The 15,609-nt window shown below is 38.0% G+C and overlaps 1 long non-coding RNA gene and 1 other non-coding gene across 2 annotated transcripts in view; both read right to left on the bottom strand.

The window, feature by feature from the left end:
• LOC105481911 (uncharacterized) overlaps positions 1–15,609 on the bottom strand; it is a 199,198-nt gene that overhangs the window by 105,616 nt on the left and 77,973 nt on the right. The gene's annotated exons all lie outside the window — the stretch shown is intronic.
• On the bottom strand, positions 10,306–10,405 carry LOC112426692 (small nucleolar RNA U13). The gene has a single exon (XR_003018074.2). It is a non-coding gene; the product is annotated as a small nucleolar RNA U13 (small nucleolar RNA).

The following is a 15,609-nucleotide window of genomic DNA, read 5'->3' as shown; positions in this document are numbered from 1 at the left end:
CTTCAAATTCACTGTTTTCTTGTTGTTGCTGTTGTTGACAAAATGTAGACTCTGCTGCTGAGAAGTTTAATAAAAGAAAATATATTAGCCAGCTTTTAGGTATAGGTCAGTGAAATCCATATTAGGGACCACTTTTGTTACATATCAGAAATCCTTTTATGAGGTACAATGCAGTTCCTTCAGTCTCTGTGCCAGACAATCTGGCTGGTTAAAACAATTTCACATTTTTGAAGGTCATGCTTAAGGTGGGAGTAACAGGTTTAAGAGCTCAACTACCCAGAAGAAGAACAGGAAAAATTTTACTCCTACTCAAGCAGCCAACCACTGTCAAAACTGAAAGAAGCATCAGTAAAATAAGAATACACTTACTGTAGTATTGGCTGTGAAGAAATTGGGTCACCTAATGGAGAAGTCTGAGACAGAGAGAGGAAAAGAAGAGGAAGGAGCAGGAGGATAAAGAAAATCAGTGTTTTGGGTCCACACTGTCATGGCAAACAAGCTAAATCTGTGGGTCTAAGGACTTCCAGGAACCTACATGTACTCAGGACATCTCATATCCTGTGAGAACTGCTCTGAACCTAGAAAAGGTGTCTTACCTCCACGTTCTAGGACATAGGAGGATATATGAATGCATATCCACATATGTGAGCAGGGAAAGGTAAAGATCATTCTTTCTCCCCTTCTCCCCATTGGTAATAGAGTACCCATGTTTTAGGTGGCATCATGACCTGCCAGCTAGAAGCTACATTTCCTAGGCTCCCTTGCAGATAGTTGGATTAGAAAGATCTTGCCAAAGGAATGTGAGCTAAAGAGATATGCATAACATCTGGGACTTGCCCTAAAGTCTTGCTCTTTTTAACTAGGAGATTGACATCAAGAAGCTTAAAGTAAAATTAAAAATAGGATGGCATTGATAGGATTCATAATGGAAGCAGGGAAATAAATGTTTTTGTATTCGTCCATTTTCACGCTGCTGATAAGGACATATCCAAGACTGGGCAATTTACAAAAGAAAGAAGTTTAATGGACTCACAGTTCCATATACCTCGGGAGGCTTTACAATCATGGTGGAAGGTAAAAGGCACGTCTCAAATGGTGGCAGACAAGAGAGCTTGTGCAGGGAAACTCCCCTTTATAAAACCATCAGATCTCATGAGACTTATTCACTATCATGAGAACAGCACGGGAAAAACGTGCCCCCATGATTCAATTACCTACCACCAGGTTTCTCCCACAACACATGGGAATTGTGGGAGCTACAATTCAAGATGAGATTTGGGTGGTGATATGGCCAAATCATGTCAGTTATCATGTTACATAAATGGTATAAATAAATGGTACCATGTTACCAATAAATAAACGCTACCATGTTAACTTAGGTGGAAAAACAAGACATGCCTGAAACTAAACATGTCAATGGCAGTGAGAAAGAGGTCAGATTTAAAAAATAATTATAATTAAGCCCAGGCACAGTGGCTCACACCTGTAATCCCAGCACTTTGGGAGTCTGAGGCAGGTGAATCACCTGAGCCAAGATGTCTCAGCACATATATCTAGCAGACCAGGTGGTGGTGCCATTCACCGAGATAGAGAATAGATAGAAAAATGCAATTTTAAGGGATTGAGTAGAAATCTTGGTTAGTTACCACGACAAAGCTGATGCATCTGACACTGGGATAGAGCAAATTTTCCCTTCTTTGCAAAGAGAACCAGTGCCCTGAAAATACAGAAAAAAAGACCTCATGTACCCCTTCTTCCACAGGTTGGAGGATCTCGTGCTTAAAATGAAAGGGCTATTCATTAATGGCAAAAACAGAGGCACCAGCCTCCAGGAAGAACATTAATTGTACAGTCACTGTCACAATATGAGAGACTTTGCCTTCTGCATCCGAAAATACCTCTCCATGTGGGGACTCAAAATCCAGTATGACAGGTGGAGTAGAACCCAAAAGCACACACAACGGAATTGAGACATAAAAGGGAGGCATGAAAATGTTATGCCATGGAAGCTCCATGGAAGCTTGATTTCTATTACTCTAGAAAGAGTAATAGAAATCAAGGATCACTATATAAGATGATTAAACAGCCACTCATTATTTTCTCCCATTTGTATTAGAAAAGGGTGCTGATTTTCATGCTATCCACTGTCATCAATAAACTTCTCTCTTTCTCTTGTTTTCTATAATGAACTTGTGCTGCAAGTGTAATCACTGCAATTTGAATTAAAAATATGGCCACACCCTCAATGGAATTACCTGTGGGTGATGGTCACTGTGTGGAGTTGAATGGGAAAATGAGTTTGATAAACAGCTGGGCCTGCTGGACCAGTGCCTGGTCTGTGACACTGCCATAGCCCAGCTGTATTTCTTTTTTTAATCTGTTCAGAGGAACCTATTAGTCCGAGTCCCACTTGGAAGTAGAAAACATCCTTCCTGTGGTTGAAGTAGATATAAGGGAAAATATTATGTAGAGTACGGCACCTGACAAGACAGACACCTTCAGAAAAGTTGCCTGCAACTTTCACGAGCACAAAACAAAATACAAGCACAGTTCGCAGCTTGGTGGGTGCAGGAAACTTGCATCACATCATCCCCTGGGTGTCTGAGTTTGCCGGAGCCCTAAGATTATCCAACAAGAAGCACCAAAATATATTAATTAAAAACACTAACTCTGGAGCCAGACAACCTGGTTCAAATTCCAATACTGCTACTCAGGCAAATTCCTTATGTTCTTTGTGCCTTAGTTTCCTAATCTTTAAAAATGGAGATATAATAATCCACGAGACTCACAGTCTTCTGGGTTAAATGATTTAAGATGTAAAATGTAAAACAGAACACTCCCAGGTAGTGAGAGCTGTTTACGCATTCCTGTTACTAGAAAAGGAGGTGGGGACCCGAAAGGCCCTGTTTAAAAATCAGCAGCAACACTGCCATCTAGAGTCCATCCTGAAGAGTTGGTTGTCATATCAACACACCATAGCCCAGGATCAGCTTCCTTCACCTGAAATCAACAATAGCAGTATAGATGTCCTAGGCATGGTGCACCGTCTCCCACTAAGCTGAATAAATATTTTCCTTACCAAAAAGTTACCTAGTTTGGGGGATTTTTTTCTCTATATTCTGGCCAAGAGCAGCCACCCCTACAACTTCCATACCTGCATCTCTTTTGGCCTGTTTAAAATTTTGAATTCTGGAATTTAAAACTTTTGGATACCTCAAGTTGTGGAGAACATAAAGCATCACATTAAAATGTCTGGGATATGGGACTGAACCTCAACTCAGACATGGAGACATAAAGGGTTTCTCTACTGCCTGCTGAATTTGGGGCCACTATAGGTTTCTAAGATAATAAATGGTATCTGGGAATTCCTTGCAACACAGGGCTACAATTTGATCTCCCTGGTCATTGGCAAAGTCTAAAAAAGAGGCTCATGGATTGGACCTCTCTGATAACTTGTGCTGTCTGTGGGTTTGCTGTGAGCATATCTGCTGCCTCTACAAGCCGCATACCTAGATGATTTTGTGGCATGAGAGCTACTTTGTTTTCTGCTTTAGAAAGGTTTTTTTTTTTTCTTTTTTCCAGGTAAAAGTGCATTTATTACTATAATTTTTCAAGGGCAAACAGATCCATGGCACCATGGAAGCTACCTGTGGTCCTATGTCACACACTCCTCCTCCCCACTAAGTTTACTATATTTGATTTAATGTAATGCCTCCTTCCACCCAAATTAAGGTTTCTAACCAAGGTGCTTTGGGGTTTTCCTCTCCTCCATCTTCCTCAGCAACAAATACGCTGGGGAAACTTCAAGAAACACATCTTTAGTAGGACAAAAGAGCACAAGATATGATCTGAAAAACAAGGGTTTTCAAGGAATTCTCAATATAAACAAGGGAAATCTGATTATTAAACAAATATCTCCATTCCATTCAATCCTCCAAAAGAATAATCCCTAGTCCTCAAAATGCTTATCCATAAAATCTGGAGACTTATAAAATGTGAAGCCTGCCACATGCCCCAAATCTTTTCATTGATTTTCCCTTCCAGACTTGACAATCTCAAACCATTATACACTCACCTTCTTGACTAATGAATAATAGAGTGTGAAAATTATACCATGCCGCATGTCCTGCATCACTAGAAATGGCTCCAGTACCTCACCGATAGGAAAGTAATTGGGTCCAAAATACATCCTTAAGTTAATGAAGGCATTCTCCGAAACTCAGATTAGCACCACACCCTGTACATAAACGGGGGCAAGGACCATGGGCACATGTCAGAGCCCACAAACAACTCCTTTGGTCATCATAGCTGGAACAGCATCTGCCAGTCTCCAAAGTCAGCTTGGTCCACACTCAAAATTTTGACTACAGTTTATTAATGTATCTCACTCTACTAATTCCCCATCTATTGTTTCAAACACACACACATAACCCACAGAGGGAGAAACCTCTCCACTCCATTTAAGCAAGTAGAGAAAGTTTATCTGGTTTTTTGTTTGTTTGTTTGTTTTGTTTTTGTTTTTGTTTTTGTCATACCATCACTACAAGTTGGTCCATACACAACACTCTCACCATAACCATTCTCTTTGTTAATACCTCTCAGGTCTCCCTTTTCCCACTTTATTCACTTTAGTTCTTGCATTAACAGAAACTACGCTTCATTTTTTTAAGGGAGTCAGAATGAATAATTCAGGAAATGTTCCAGGAACACAACTATCATAAAAATCAAGAATTATCTTTGAAGTTCTCCTCCAGAAAGAGTAGTAGCTAGAGAAGCAGTGTACTATCATGGTGAACAGCAAGGACTGTGGAGTCACATTCATGGATTCAAACTTCAGCTCTGGCACTTACTAGCTATTTGACTTTGGGAAAATTACCTAACTGCCTTATGGCTGTTTCTTCATCCATCACATGGGGATATTAATGAGACTGCATCATAGACTTTTTATGACAATTATGAGTCTCGGTATACCTAAAGTGCCTAAAACAATGCCTGACACATAGAGAACATGATATAAGTGCTGGCCCATATTGTTGTTGCTGACAACCACTGTGTTATGGTGTCTCCTAAGGTAGAGAAGATAGGCTCTAGAGAAACAGACTTGGGTCTGAATCCTGACTCTGCCTCTCCCTAGCTGAACAGCCTCGAACAGGTTACTTATGAATATGATGACACCCACCTTATAAGATTTTAATAGTATTAAACAAACAAACAAAAAAAAGTATACACTCCTTAAAAAACTGCTAGCAATAATTAGTATTAAAAAGTTTTCCCAAGGTATAAGAGAAAGAAGGGCTAAACTAAAGCAAATAAAAATTTAAAAACTGAAACTGAAACCCACACGGTTTCTAACTTTGCAACTGCTTAAACTAGGGAGTTAACACTTAGAAAGACAGCTAGGAATGTAGGAGAATGGGATAAGCAGTAATTAATGAAGTACAATGACAGCATTTCTAAAATCTCAGCCTCTTCCCCCATTGCTTCTAAGTAAATCCAAGCTATTTTCCTGTTCCAATATTCAAAATTGCCTGCTTATCACTATGCGTCAAGGAAAACGCAATTGTGAATCCCACATGGCAATTCTAATACAAAGGTCCTGATTCTCAAAATGAGCTTTTTAAAGTTATTCAGTCATTTAAAAAGTTTCACGTCGATAGCATAGTGTAAAACTAAGTTAGGTTATCTAAATCACCTCTTTAATTTTATAGATAATGTCATTGAGAGCAATAGAGGTTGAAAAACTTACCTAAAGTTATATGACTAATAAATAGTGGAACTAAAGTTAAATTAACACAGATTTCTAATTCCTAATTCACTGGTCTTTTACCTATGTATGGTGCTTGCTTCTTTCTGTCTCTTTTTTAATCATGTACCAGAAAGATGTTTCTCCTCTTTTATCGATTCATCTCTTTGGAATGTATGTGTCTCTGTATCCATGGGAAGGTGAAACTAGCACATACAGAAAGTAGAATTAAATGCAGGAACACAGAAAGTGGCCATGCTTCATTAAGAGCAAATGGAGTAAACCTATGTGTAGCAGAGCAGCAATTTTGCCATAGCTATCTGATTTTCCATCTTACAGAATCTGTGTATTCCTTGCTCATGTCTCATTAAAAGTTGCTGCTGGTTTGCTGGGGTAATTTTAAAAGTTTGGAAGACGAGCTAAAGTTATTGTCCTACACATGAGGATTTAATTGCACTTGAGGTTCGTTGACCTATTTACTTTCCTCAAACATTTTGTGCCTATGATAATGAGAACTTGAAATAGACCCTAGTCAGTAGGAAAGACAGCATCATCTGCTTTTCAATTAAATTATCCAGCTCAACAATTTCTTATTTACACCAATGCTACAACCAGATGGAGGGGAGGACCTCTCACATCTACAGTTGACACTTTATTTTCTTTTCCAGATTCTAAGCTCTCACGATTTTCCTCATTTCAATCTGCTGGGGGAAAATGCTCATTTTCTTATTTGAGAGACATAATTTTCTAGTAGGGGTAAAATATAAAACCTTACTAAAGTAGACATCATTCTAAATGTTGTTTTTGAAACAAGCAACGTTAAACATTTCATTATGACTGCTTTTCAGAGCAACTGAAATGCCTAATATACACATTGCATTTTATCCATACTATAAGCAAGGAAATAAAACTGTAAATGCAATGTTTTGTTTTCAAAATATACAGTTTAGAATCATGCAATTTTTTTGCTAACAGAGATAATGCATTTTTTCATTATTAAATTAGTATAGACCAGAGTGAGAACCAAATTCTCATAAAAGTCTTATCTTTGTAATGTTAATATTGTGGTACCTGCTAACCACCAGATGTGAGTGCCATAGCACCATCTTGTTTAGATTAAGGGCTCCTTAACTGGCTTTCATGTTGTGGCTCAAAAATGAAGGTACATGCTAAGCAAAGAACTCTAAATTCCAGCCAAATAAAAAACCTATATCCTCTTATTTACTAAAAACTTGAACAAAAGGGAAATCAAAGAAAAAGAATTTAGATAAAGAGGACCCAAGAAAACACCTTTAGTGAGACTCACTTGAGAAGGCTTAATTTAGACTCAGATACTTTCTAGAACTTATTCTAGACTCCTCGCAGGATGCTAAGAGACTCTGTGGTATCTCAGGAAGTATGACTTCAACGAAAGCTCAAAGAAACTGCCCTTCCTATCCTCAGATAGAATGTTTAGGCCCATTCAAACAGACATGAAGGAAGAGGCAGAACAATGTAGAACTGCTGGTATAACTTAGCTTCAGATTCTTAACTTCATAAAGGATCTCAGTGGGTCTGAAGGCTCTCAAGCCAATTCCATGACCAGTACAATCTTATAGATATTCCAAATCCCATGTGCCTCCAATATAGCATCGACTTTGGTGCTACAAGCTGCCCTACTTTAACAATAAATGATATAAACCCCACATCTTTGGGACATCAAGATGGCCTGCTTTTTCATTATTGACTGTTCTTTGAATGTCCAAGTCGTTGGGGCTCATTAGGAGGAACTCCAATTAATGTGTGCAATTAAAAGAAACCAGCTAGACAAGAGAAAACAAATTCTATGAAACCTCCATCTGATCAAGAGATAGCCTTCACAATGGTTCCTCAACAGTCTATCCAGCAGCAGTCACCCAGGAGACATAACCTTCTTCATCCTATAATAATAGCAATAGGTTTAAAGGGCATCAGGCAAAAGTCTCCTAGCCCTCAATGGTGTCAAAATTTTGATTTCTTCCAGGGACTTCATCTCCTAATCTGAGACTGACTGACTGACTATACATACACATACTGACTACATATACTGACTGTATATACATACTATACTGACAATATACACCCTATACTCACTATACATACACACACTGACTATAACCGACTATATATGCACAAATACACATGCACATATATATTCATTATAACTTAGATATATAGAAAGATTTATGAAGTTGTATTAGATATTTATCCTATTTTCCTGCCCTACATCAAATCCCTCTTATTCACATAATAGCAGTTGGGGATATCTTGTCTTTCCCCATTCTCAGTTCATATAAGTGGATCTACCCCCGGCTCTGAGCTTCCATATGCCTCAAGTCTTGTCCATTAGAGCATAACCCCTGATGACCAGAGGGATTTAATTTAGTAATGAATATACAACCCCAGCTACAGGGCCAAAGAAACTCAATCCCAGGGAAATTTAATTATAATTTTTGAAAAGAAAAAAATTGCTTTTAAAAGTAGGGAAAGTGGTAATGGAGGAAAGTGGCTGGTTGACCTGCCTGAAATGAAGCTGATGCAGAAGGAAGAGGGAAAACAAAAAGCCGAGAGGTAAAGATAAATTAAACTTTGAGGACTTTGTTTTAGCTTTAAAATACAGCTCTGCCAGAAGACTGACCTATGCCTAGAATTTTCTATTATAAGAGTCAGCAAACTCTTTTTTTTACCCTTTAAGTCACTTCATATTACATGCAATGAAGAGTCCTCACTACGTAATTTTATTAAACCCCTTTGGCTTCATTCAAGCCTTAATTTTCAGGTGAATCGTAGTGCAAGCTTTTCGAAGAAAGCTAACTTTATTAATGAGTATCTTGCAAATGGGTACACACAGACATACACCCTAAGTGTGGGTAATTTATCTTTCTTCCCAAGAAAGAAATGGAATAATAAATATGAATATCAGTTAGAGAATTGGATTTTTTAATATCTTAAATTCAACTGAAAAGGTTACTTTGAAACAGATCTGAAAATTTTCAAAATTGTGTTAAAATTTTTGATATCAAGCCATAGAATATCTTTCTGATAATAATAAGGCATGTCTGAATTTTGGTAGAAAAACATAAAAAATCAGAAGACTATACATTAAACAATAACAGCTTTATTCAAAACATGTAAGACCTCCACAAGGGCTGTTTTGCTTTATAGTATGACAAGTGCTACCTTGTTGGCATTCCAAAGTGAATGGTGATGTGGAGAAAAGCAATCCTCTTCATTCTAAAAAGGAAAATATTTGCATCTACTCTAATAATTTTCTGTCAGGTTAAGAAAAAGGACTGTTCTCATTCTTTGTGTTCTCTCCAAAGCAGGCATAGAATATGTAGGAAATGAAAAAAAAAAATGTTTAGAAGAGCTCGTTTTCATGCACTACAGATTCTAACCTTGTCTCCAAGAGCCAAGGTTGATGCATCCCATGCCAAATTAAATCTAAGATGTATGCAGTAATGAAAAGGGTAGCGTTCCATGAAAAAACTCCACTTTTCAGTTAAAGTAGCTAGGGTTTATTAAATATGCAAAAATTACAATGTCAATATAACTGCACAAATTAGGGCTTTCTTTTTGAATGTTTAAGCACTGCACTGTAAAGAACGAAACAGCTGAAGACTTTCACAGCTTGTTACCTGTATCTTTTTCTCAAAAAACCTGCACTAATAAATAGGCCATACACTTCCCAAAGATAAGGGATTGTTGTTCATATCCCAGCGAGCAGTTTACCGAATATATTTGAACAAATTGTCTTTGTTCAATGACCCTGACTAATTCTCCTGCTAGTTGGATCAGTGTTACAAACCTTGGTACCCTGTGATTCATAAGCATTCACATTTTTGAGCCGGTATATCCTCTCCATGCAGCTGATCATTGAGCACAAAAATGTTTTATATTAGAATAACATGTACCTTATTTTTTAAAACTGAGATCTGCAAAGGCTTAAGGAAGCTGAGGCAACAATACAAAAGATCTGAAATAAATATGTATTTGAATACTGTACCAATAACTGATTTTTTTCTTCTTAAATGGCTTTACTTTTTCTGATGAGAATAGTAAATAAGTTTCACTAGGAAAATGCAGAAAACACAGAAAAATATACAGATTAAAAATCACCTGTAATTCCTACAGGTGATTTTGAGAATTAATTTTGGAATTAATTCCAAAAATATTAAAACTCTAAAAACTTTAAATTCTTCCAAAACTTTTTAAATCTAGGGTGAATAAATCTTTCTAGGCCTTTTTTTATTGTTCCTTTTTTTCTTCCAAATTTTATTTTAACTTCAGAAGTACATGTGCAGGATGTGCAGGTTTGGTACATAGGTTAATGTGTGCCATGGTGGTTTGCTGCACAGATCATCCCATCACCTAGGTACTAAACCCAGCATCCATTAGCTCTTTTTCCTGATGCTCTCTCTCCTTCCAGCCCTGACCCTCCAACAGGCAAAATATGGAAATAAATAAAGACCCTTTTTTGAAAATTGAGATTATATGCTAAATACTATTTTGTATTCTTTGAGGTTTTTTTTTTTTTTATTTCATGTCAGATAGGTAATGTGCAGACATGGTAACAGAGTTTGAAGGAGGCACATCTCACACATGAGCATGAAAATCCAATCATCATGCTTAGCATCCTTTGTTTTTTTGTTTTTTGTTTTTTGTTTTTGTTTTTTTTTTTTGAGGCGGAGTCTCGCTCTGTCGCCCAGGCTGGAGTGCAGTGGCGCGATCTCGGCTCACTGCAAGCTCCGCCTCCCGGGTTCCCGCCATTCTCCTGCCTCAGCCTCCCGAGTAGCTGGGACTACAGGGGCCGCCACCACGCCCGGCTAATTTTTTTTTGTATTTTTAGTGGAGACGGGGTTTCATTGTGTTAGCCAGGATGGTCTCGATCTCCTGACTCGTGATCCGCCCGTCTCGGCCTCCCAAAGTGCTGGGATTACAGGCTTGAGCCACCGTGCCCGGCCGCATCCTTTGTTTTTTATAGTACATGTATCATGAACATTTATTTACATCATTAATTATAAAATATGATCACTAACAATCTATAATAACTTACTGACCTTTTCATTTAAAAATAATTTTATTGGAAGCTGCCAGGGGACAAGGCGGATGTGCAGCTTCCACTTGGACAGAAAGAACAGTGTGTGGAGACTCACACTATGGACTTTTACTCCAGGAACCCCAGCAGGAGCATACTAGGAAGACTGAAAGAAATAACAGATCCTTTGAAAGAAACAGCAGGCCACTGCAAATCCTGCAAGACAGGCAAAAAAACTGAGTTCACAAAGTGTGAAGGGGGAATATCTCCCTCTAAACGCATCCCCACTGGGGAACCTGAAAATCCAGTTTATAGAAGGATTTAACCTCACCTGGAGCTGTAATGGATTTAGTGTGAAATATAAAAGTAGAAGCACCAGTGGAAAGAGTATGGTAGGCACTCCCACTCTCCAGCTTGAGCCCAGGGAAGCCATCCCTGACTATACTCGCAGGAGCCCTCAGGGAAGGCAGCCAACAGAATGTGAGAGGGGTCACAGGGTAAAAGAAGCTTCCAACTGATCTTTGTAATAATTTTGGCTGGGTGCAAACTCTTTTGAGCAGAATCCGGAGGTGAGGGGAACTGCTACAGAAAGAAGAGGAGTCTAGCAGATAAGGTGGGCAGATGGGCAGAGGCATGGCCTGAAAGCCATGCTGCTTTCTCAGTGGAGAAATTACAGCCTGGGGCTAGCTCTGAGTCCCACTCTGCAGGCTGCTTGGAGATAAACTTGTGGCTGACCGGCCATGCCAACTGTGTGAGAGCTGGGTGAGGCCTCTTGCTACCAGCTTTCCCCCACTTCCCTGGTGACAGAGGCAGCCATAATCTCTCTTCATAATAACCCCGTTGGCCTGAGAATCACTCCCCATTCCTTGTAGTGGCCATGGCAAGCCCTGCCCAAGGAGAGTCTGCCTAACCCTGCCCCCAGCTGATGATACTTCTCTACTTGCCCTGGTAGATCACAAAAGACATAAACAGGATCCTGAGAGCATTATGACCTTGCCTGTCACCTGAGAAACCCAAATTCTTATCCTCGCAAACTTGGGGCAAGCTTATATTCCCCTTCTACTATCAAGCTAGTGCTCTCTCAAAAGCTCCACCTCCTGGCAGGAGGTCAACCAACTCAGGAACTCAGGACATTACTGCAACTCATGACAAAACGCCCTGCTCCATGGAAGGAGAAAACAACAGTGAATTTCACTGCCTGCAACATCCTGGGTAACCAGTGGTCCTACTTTGTCCACTAGACAACTTCACTGATAGCATAACGAGCATTCAAGAAAACCAGCACACTATCTACACACATATCCACAACCAAGGACTCTCACAGAGTCTACTTTGTTCCCTTGCCACCTTCACCAGAGCAGGTGCTGGTATCCATGGCTGGAAGACCTGAAGATAGATCACATCATAGGACTCTTTGCAGACATTCCCCAGCACCAGCCCAGAGCCTGGTAGCCCCACTGGATGGCTATACCCAGAAGAACAATAACAATCACTGCAGTCTGGCTTGCAGGAAGTCCCATCCTCAGCGGGAGTGTACCATATCAAGAGATCACTCCATAACACAAAAGAATCTGAACAGCAGCCTTTGAGTTCCAGGTTATTCCACTGAAATAACTGCCCAAATAAGAGGGAATCAGAAAAATAATTCTGATCTGACAAAACAAGGCTATATAACACCCCCATAAAACCACACTAGCTCTCCAGCAATGGATTCCCACCAAGAAGAAATCTCTAAACTGCCAGATAAAGAATTCAGAAAGTTATTAAGCTTCTCAAGAAGATACCAGAGAAAGGTGAAAACTAAAAAAAAAGAATTAAATACAAGATATGGATTAAAAATGTTTCAGAGAAATAGATATCATAAAGAAAAAAATCACAACTTCTGCAAATAAAACAAACACTTGGAGAAATACAAAATGTACTGGAAAGTTTCAACCATAAAATCGAACAAGCAAAAGAAAGAACTTCAGAGCTTGAAGATAAGGCTTTTGAATTAACCCTGCAGACAAAGACAATGAAAAAATAATTTTAAAAAATGAAAAAGCCTCCAAGAAATTTGGGACATGTTAAATGGCCAATTCTAAGAAGAATTGGTTTTCCTGAGGAAGAAGACAAATCTAAAAGTTTGGAAAACATATTTGAGGGAATAATCAAGTTAAACTTCCCTGGCCTTGTTAGAGATCTAGGCATCCAAATATAGAAGCTCAAAGAACATCTGGCAAATTTATTGCAAAAAGTTCATCACACAAGCACATAGTCATCAGGTTATCTAAAGTCAAGACAAAGGAAAGAATCTTAAGAGCTATGAGGCAAAAACATCAGGTAACCTATAAGGGAAGACATAGCGACTAACAGGAGATTTCTTAGCAGAAATCCTACAGGCCAGAAGGGACTAAAGTCCTATCTTTAGCCACCTCAAACAAAATAATTGCCAGGCAAGAATTTTGTATCCAGCAAAACTAAACCGCATAAATGAAGAAGAGATAGTCTTTTTCAGATAAATAAATGCTGAGACAATTTGTCACTACCAAGAAAGCACTACTAGCAATGCTAAAAGGAGTTCTAAACCTTAAAACAGAACCTCAAAATATACCAAAATAGAACATCCTTAAAGCATAAATCTCATAGGGTCTATAAAACAATAACACAATGAAAAAACCAAGGTATTCAGGCAACAACTAGCATGATGAATAAAACAGTACCTCACCTCTCAATTCTAATGTTGAATGTAAACAGCCTAAATGCTCCACTTCGAAGACACAGAATAACAGAATGGATAAAAATCCACCAACCAAGTATCTGCTCTTTTCAGGCGACTCACCTAACACATAAGGACTCACATAAACTTAAGTTAAAGATTAGCAAACGGTATTCCATGAAAATAAAAGCCAAAAGTGAGCAGGAGTGACTATTTCTTATATGAGACAAAACAGACTTTAAAGCAATAACAGTTAGAAAAGACAAAGAGAGACATTATATATTGATAAAAGGATCAGTCACACAGGAAATATCACAATCCTAAATATATATGCACTTAACATGGGAGCTCCCAAATTTATAAAACAATTATTACTAATGAGAAGAGAGAAATGAGAAGGATGACAACACAATAATGGGGGGACTTCAATACTCCACTGACAGCACTATACAGGTCATCAATACAGAAAGTCAACAAGGAAACAACGGACTTAAACTATACCCTAGAACAAATGAACTTAACATGTGTTTACAGAATATTCTACCCAACAACTGCAGAATATACATTCTTTTCCTCAGCACATGGCACATTCTCCAAAATAGACAACATGATAGGCCACAAAATGAGTCTCAATAAATTTAAGTAAATCAAAATTATATCAAGTACTCTCTCAGAACACAGTGGAATAAAATTAAAAATTAACTCCAAAAGGAACCTCAAGACTATACAAATACATGGAAGTTAAATAATATGCTCCTGAATGATCTTTGACTCAATAATAAAATTAAGATAGAAATTTAAAAATTATTTGAACTGAACCATAATAGTGACACAACTTACCAAAACCCTGGAGACACAGAAAAAGCAGTGCTAAGAGAAAAGTTCATAGCATTAAATGTTTACATGAAAAATTCTGAAAGAAAACAATTAGAAAATCTAAGGTCACACCTCAAGGAACTAGAGAAACAGGAACAAACCAAACCCAGACCCAGCAGAAGAAAAGAAATAAAAAAGATCAGAGCAGAACTAAATGAAATTGAACATACAAACAAAAAATACAAAAGACAAATGAAACAAAAAGTTGGTCCTTCAAAAAGACAAACAAAATTGACAGACCATTAGCAAGATTAACTAAGAAAAGAAGAGAGAAGATCCAAATAAGCTCAATTAAAAACAAAACAGGATATATTACAACTGATACCACAGAAATTCAAAAGATCATTCAAGGCTACTATGAACACCTTTCCATACACAAACTAGAAAATCTAGAGGAGACAGATAAATTCCTGGATATATACAACCTTCCTAGATTAAATCAGGAAGAAATAGAAACTCTGAACAGACCAATAACAAGTAGCAGATTCAAATGATAATAAAAAAATTGCTAACAAAATAAGTCCAGGGCCAGATGGATTCACAGCTGAATTCCATTAAGCATTCAAAGAATTGGTATCAATCTTACTGAAACTATTCCAAAAGATAAAGAAAGAGGGAATCCTTCCTAAATCATTCTATGAAGCCAATATCACCCCAATACCAAAACCAGGAAAGAACACAGCAAAAAAAAAGAAAGAAAGAAAACTACAGAGCAATATCCCTGTTGAACATAGCTGCGAAAATCCTCAACAAAATACTAGTGGACCAAATCCAGCAGCATATCAAAAAGATAATGCACCATGATCAAGTAGGTTTCATACCAGAGATAGAAAGATGACTTAACATCCACAAGTCAATAAATGTGACACATCCCATAAATAGAATTAAAAACAAAAATCATATGATCATCTCAATAGATGCAGAAAAAGCATTTGACAAAATCTAGCATCTCTTTATGATTAAAACCCTCAGCAAATTCAGCATAGAAGAGATATACCTCAAGGTAATAAAAGACTTCTATGACAAACCCACAGGCAATATTATACTGAATGGAGAAAATTTCCACTCCACCTGAGAACTGGAACAAGATAAGAATGCCCCCTTTCGCCACTTCTATTCAAAATAGTACTGGAAGTCCTACCCAGAGTAATCAGACAAGAGAAAGAAATAAAGGGCATCCAAATTCGTAAAGAGAAAGTAAAACTGTTACTGTTCACCAATTATATGATTATCATA

Source organism: Macaca nemestrina, chromosome 7 (assembly GCF_043159975.1).
Source record: "Macaca nemestrina isolate mMacNem1 chromosome 7, mMacNem.hap1, whole genome shotgun sequence".
NCBI classification, from domain to species: domain Eukaryota; kingdom Metazoa; phylum Chordata; class Mammalia; order Primates; family Cercopithecidae; genus Macaca; species Macaca nemestrina.
The sequence above is the reverse complement of the archived record's forward strand: the minus strand, read 5'-3'. Positions and strand labels throughout refer to the sequence as shown.